The sequence below is a fragment of the Gallus gallus genome, chromosome 8, assembly GCF_016699485.2.
Source record: "Gallus gallus isolate bGalGal1 chromosome 8, bGalGal1.mat.broiler.GRCg7b, whole genome shotgun sequence".
NCBI lineage: Eukaryota > Metazoa > Chordata > Aves > Galliformes > Phasianidae > Gallus > Gallus gallus.
The window spans coordinates 11,266,667-11,272,666 of NC_052539.1; positions in this window are offsets into that span (position 1 = coordinate 11,266,667).

Genomic DNA, 6,000 nt, shown 5'->3' on the forward strand with positions numbered 1-6,000 from the left:
TATTTTCCTGATGAGTGAATGATGCTCCCATCTCTAGAATTCTGAATACATTCTTATCTGAGACCCAATGTGACTCCTTATCGATTCTAGGATCACACGCCTCACCTTGGTTCCACTTTCCAGGTTCACTGATCCCTGATACTGCCCCAGAATTTCCACATTCCCAACTACACCCTATGCCTGTCAAGTTCCATCATCCAACCCACACCCCACCTTTACCATCAGTTTTTCTATCTGCAAAGATAGATCTAGTAGAATTAATAATTAGTAAATCAAACTTAGGTCCCTTTTGTGGCTTGTCTTCTATCCCAAACTTACACTTTCCGTGCTCTACCCAATCTGGAATGGTCCAATTTAGTGCAACTATCCCATAAACTAGCACCTTTCCCTCCCCTCTAGGGAGGGCAGTGCATATACAACAAGATTTGTTGAGAGCCTGGCCAATTTTCTCAGTTATTTTTAAGTAGCTATTCTCTACTGTGTAGAGCAGTAGTCTGTGACTACTGCTCCAATCATACTATTATCAAACTCTTATATATGCTTTCGGATCCTGATTTTCAGTGGTCCTCTTTCTTCTTCTGTCCACTGTGGTCCTGGTGCTTTCTTCAGGCAGGTATGATGAATCCATGGTGTAAGTCCCTCTACCTTGGCAGTGGTATGGGTGGTCAGGAGAACTTGGTAGGGTCCTTCCCACTTTGGTTCCAGAGGTGAATCTGAGAGAGATTCAACATAAACATAGTCTCCTGGCAATACATCATGCACTGGACCATCTAGGCCTCGTGCCCTGGCACCGAATACTGTTTGTTCAATTTTCTTTAATTGCTTTACCAAGCTGACCATATATTCACTCAATACCTCATCCCCCACCTGCATAGAGATTTCCTTTTGTACAGCATGAGGTCGCCCATAAAGAATTTCATATGGACTTAATCCTTCCTTGGTTCGGGGTTTAGTCCAAATTCTCAGAAGTGCCAAAGGCAGTGCTTGCAGCCAGGTAATCCCAGCCTCTTGGCCAAGTTTTACTATTTGTAATTTGATCAGGTGATTCATTTCTCCACCTGTCCGCTTGACTGTGGTCTATAAGGTGTGTGCAATTGCCAATCAATTCCCAATAATGTGCTTATGTGTTGGACCACCTTGGCAAAAATGTGGGCCTTGATCTGATGAGATTGCTACAGGAACCCTGAACCTTGGAATTATTTCATGCAACAGCATTTTCATTACTTCCCGAGCCTTATTAGTCCTACTGGGAAATACCTCTGGCCATCCCAAAAAGGTATCAGTTAGTACCAACATACAGCAATACCCCCCTTTTCTTGGGAGTTTCAAGAAATCTATTTGTCATTGTTGCCCTGGAAGGTTCCCTTTCCCAATAGGCCCACTTGTACCCTGTTCCTGGTACTAGGATCGTACTTTCTAATGTCCGTTTGCCCAGTACATTTTCTTATCCTCCCTTAGAACCAATTTCCATAGAATAACAAAGGGCAAAACAATGTGTCCATCTGTCAGCATGCTCTCTTCCCTTCTAAATCATTAATTAGACTGCTATCCTCTTTAAAATATTTTACAGGTTTTGACTCAGGTTGTGCTTCGATTACCTTGTCAGTAGCAGTTACTGCATACCCTGCCTTACGGTTTCCTTGTCTCACAAAACTGCTTCCATCAGTAAACCAGTTGTCTTCTGCATCTTCTAAGGATTCGTCTTTCAGGTCTGACTGGCAACAGTCCATAGCTTCAGTTGTTTCAAAGCAGTCATGAAATACTGGTCCTCCAGTAGTTCTGCCTAAGGAAAGATGCTGGGTTGACAATATTAGTTACAATTATTTCTGCATCATCCTGCTCTACCAGGATGGCCTGGTATTTCAGGAACCTTTGGAGGTGAGAGCCAATGCCCCCCTTTAACCTCCAATACAGTAGACACTGTATGAGATATTAAAACTGTTATTCTTTGGCCTAGAGTAGATTTACGGGCTTCTTGAATATTGAGCACTGATGCAGCTGCCTCCCTCAACCACTCTGGCCATCTCTTACTTCATAAAGGGGCTTTACCAACAGTCCATAGCTGTGTATCCACATTCAGCACCCTCCTGCCATTCCTGAGAATGTACGGAGTTCCTTGGCACTTTGTGGCTGAGAGGTTTGGCAGATAGCTTCTTTCCTGGCAGTCTTTAAGGTTTAAAGTCCAGCTGTAATCTCCTATCCCAGATACGTCACTTGCCGTTGAGTTATTTGTGCCTTCTGTTGAGAAACTTGATAATCATTTAAACAAAGAAATTCAGCAAATTCACAGTCCATTGCACACAGTCCTCTTTGTTTCTGTGGTATCTGCATGCTGCAGTAAAGTTCCACTGTGGGATGGAGGAACCCAAATCTCAGGCTCACGAGTTGACCAGTTCTCAAAAATCATTGGGCTGTTCTCACAACCCTGGGTAACACTGTCCATGTTAACTGAGTCTTTTTGTCCCATACTGGGGCTCTCCTATTCAATGACAAATAACCTTAGGCTTCCTTTGGCCAAACCAGGCAGAAAAGACATCCTTCAAATCCAGAAGGTAAACTCCACCTACTCATTCCCTAACTTAGTTAATAAAGTGTATGGATTTGCCACCATGCAGTGTATACATTCAACAATTCTATTACTTGCCCTCAAATCTTGTACTAAACTATAGCACTGCTATCCAATTTTTCATTGGCAAGATTGTAGTATTGTATTTGGATTCACATTCAATTAGTAATCCAAAATCCAAAATATATCTATTTTTTCTCTTATCCTTCTACAGTTGCATATCCTCAAAGGGCACTGCTTTATCCTGACTGGGCTAGCTCTAGCTCTTGCTTTTAACTTAGGGCTGCATTTTGGTTCTACTAGGCATCCCTGATACCCACACACCTAAGCATACCTTATTTAAGATTTCTGTAACTTCTGGGGGTACAACATTGTTTTTCCCAGTTTGTATTAAAGCCAGACTTACAATTTTCAATCAGTTAATATTGTTTGACCCTTAGCTCCAGTTTTATTGATTTTAATCTCTGCATCCATTTGTTCTAATAAGTCTTGCCAGAGTAACGGTTTTGGAGAACCTGGCATGTACAAGACTTTATGTATTCTTACTTATTTTCTCAGCCTATATTTAATTGATCCCCAAAAGGTAAGCTTTTTCTTGTTGGGCAGTAGCTCTTACCACAGTTGCAAAATCATCTATGGGTGGTAAGGGGCACCCGTACCCACCAGAAAATAAACCTCTTTATCCTCCTCTTCTAGCTGCAATTTAACCAGTGGATTTGCTAGGGTAAACTTTCCAGGTTCCCATCATTCAGCTTTTGCAATCAGAGACGGCTGGATTTCTCCACCAACGTCTCATTTCCCTGCGGTTTGCACACTGCTTTCAGTCCAGCAGGGGTGGAACCCTCCATGTGCTCTTCCAGGCCCCTCCCCTACCTCTTTCTAAGGGGACCTCTGGGTCCTATGGCTCTACGTAACAGTAACAGCTGTTGTTATTCCCAATTTCCTTACTATCTCTGTTCCTCAATCAGTTTTTTCTTCATATTGCTCACCTCTCTTTGGTTCTACACCCCTGTTACACCTTGCTCATCTTTGCCTTCCTCAGTCTGTGTCCTTCCCAAACTTTTCACTTTCCAAGCTCTCATCATTACATAAACTACTAACATTACATTTCAGTTTCACCTCCTCCTCTCCAGAGGCTTCCAGTGCTAACACTGGAATTTTGGGTTTCCTAGATCTCTGCAGATGAAAGCTATTCTCACTTCCAGTGCCCCATGCTCTCCACCTCCCCCCCTTGCGAGTAAAGCTGTTTACAACAGCAGCCTCTGACCCCGGCTCTCTCTCTCACTCTGAGAGTTCTGTTCACAGGGGAACTGTGTTGGAGGGGTTGCTCTCATGCCAGTGCAGATAAACTCACTTTCTCTTTAACCCTTTTTCCTTTGTCCACTATTCATACCCTCAGTTACACTTCCACATACCCTCAATCATGCTTCTGTTTACCATTAGCAATTATACTTATACTGTCAAAACCGTTTGTCCCATTCCCTTCAGAACCCACAAATCAAACGATACAGTTCTTTAGTTTCCATAAACACCCAGTACTTAGTCTCATGATTAGAGCACTCAATTATAAAAACTGTTCGTGTTACTTCATTTACCTTCCCTCCTTAAGAATAACAGTAACTGTAAGAAGGTATCATAGTTTAGGGTCTCATTCCAAGGCCACTTCTCATCATCTTCTAACTTATATATTAACCACCATTGATTGCAATACTAGATTAAAGTTTTCTTACTCAGGGTGCCTCCAGGTTCCCCTGCAATATCCCACCAATGTGCCATTACACATCCCATAGGGGTTTGTTTGGGAATTTCCTTCCCCTGGGAGCCTCCCATGATGTTTACAAAATTCTTATTGATTCCTAATTTCCTCAAAGTTTCCACAAACAACCCTTGACACCATATAGTGTATTGTTCAGTTATAAACACTTGGAAGCAGATCTCACAGAAGCCTGTCCACCTTCCTTTACACACTTCCCCGCAATCAGAACACAGTACTACATAAACGGGCTGACACTCATTCCCAGAATGAAACGCATCTCACTCACACCACACTCATACTGATATTTAGAACAAAAACCATGGTTTATACATGATACACAGTGCTGACGACATCCTTTAGCTGGAATCTTAATAACACTAGTACATTAGTTGACCAGTTGCAAGCTTTAAGATTTTTCTGAAAGTCAGCTTGACCTGAAATGATTAGATACATGGTACTGAACACTCAGCAGATGGTGATAAGAATAATACAACCTCTAACTCCCACAGCTATCTCCAAGAGAATCCACGTTATCATTTGAAAAAATCCCCACTGTTACCAGTCACCTAAGGGAGAGCCGTTGCTCTTTCCTCGCGTACGACTTACAGGTCCCCTTCGTAGGAACTCCCCAAGGAGGCTTTCTACCCCAGCCGGCAGTCTAACCTGTGAGCTCACATACCTCGGGGGGGAGCAGGCATGCTCCTTCATACCCTGCGTAGGATGTCTCCTCACGCCTTATGGGTTCCGCCTTTTCTATACACATACTTGGTTCGCCTATGGATGGTCCTTGTCTGTCCCTGCAGTGATTGGCTGAGGAAGGGAGTCCTTCCAAGAAATCTTGGGGCACGCCAAAGGTGTCCCCTCTCTCAGCCTGTCCTGCAGCCGAACAGAGCAGGTCCCATCTGGGGTGCCAAATGGACGTGCGGAAATCAGACCCTATAGCAAGTAAGGATATAGAGCAGGCATGTGTTTATTGGTGACGCGCATACACCCTGGCGCAAGGAGGATCACTCCACCTAACTTGCACACCATCAGGAGAAATTGTGCTATAGACATAGGTTGAACTAATACATAATCAATAGTTGACAGGAATTCAGATACATATTCACTACATTCCCGAGAGTCCATTAGCATGCAGTCCCTCCCCCTCTTGCGCATGCGTAGTAGGTTGTGATGATGAAGATTCACAGTCTTCCTCGCGAAGTCTCATAGTCTTCCTCGCTGCAAACTTCTGACCCTGAAGGGGAGGCATCCCCTGAACCAGTTTCAACTTGCCCTGTAGACACCTAATCACCTCCCTGCCGAATGTTTTTGAGCTGCTCTCCAGTCCTTATCTTTATGGCCTTCATCCTCCTTGTTATTCCAGACCTAGTGTCTGTGAAAGTGCTTATAATCCCTTGTTTTCTAACACGCTCTACATAAAGTATCTCTATGTGCCCCTTGTTTCTACTCTGTGAAGCTACTTTCCCTTTTCTTGCTGTGAGGCCCTTTTCTCTATAACTGCAGGGCCCTGTTGTCACTCTTCAACACTTTTTCAACACAGTCAGTACCATTAGCTATGCTTTTTCACCAGCCATGACAAGAGCCTGCATGCCATACTTGTAACAATGTGGAGGTGACCCACTGTTGACATTGCCACTGCTGAAACTCCCCACCCACCACCTCATTGTGCTCCCAT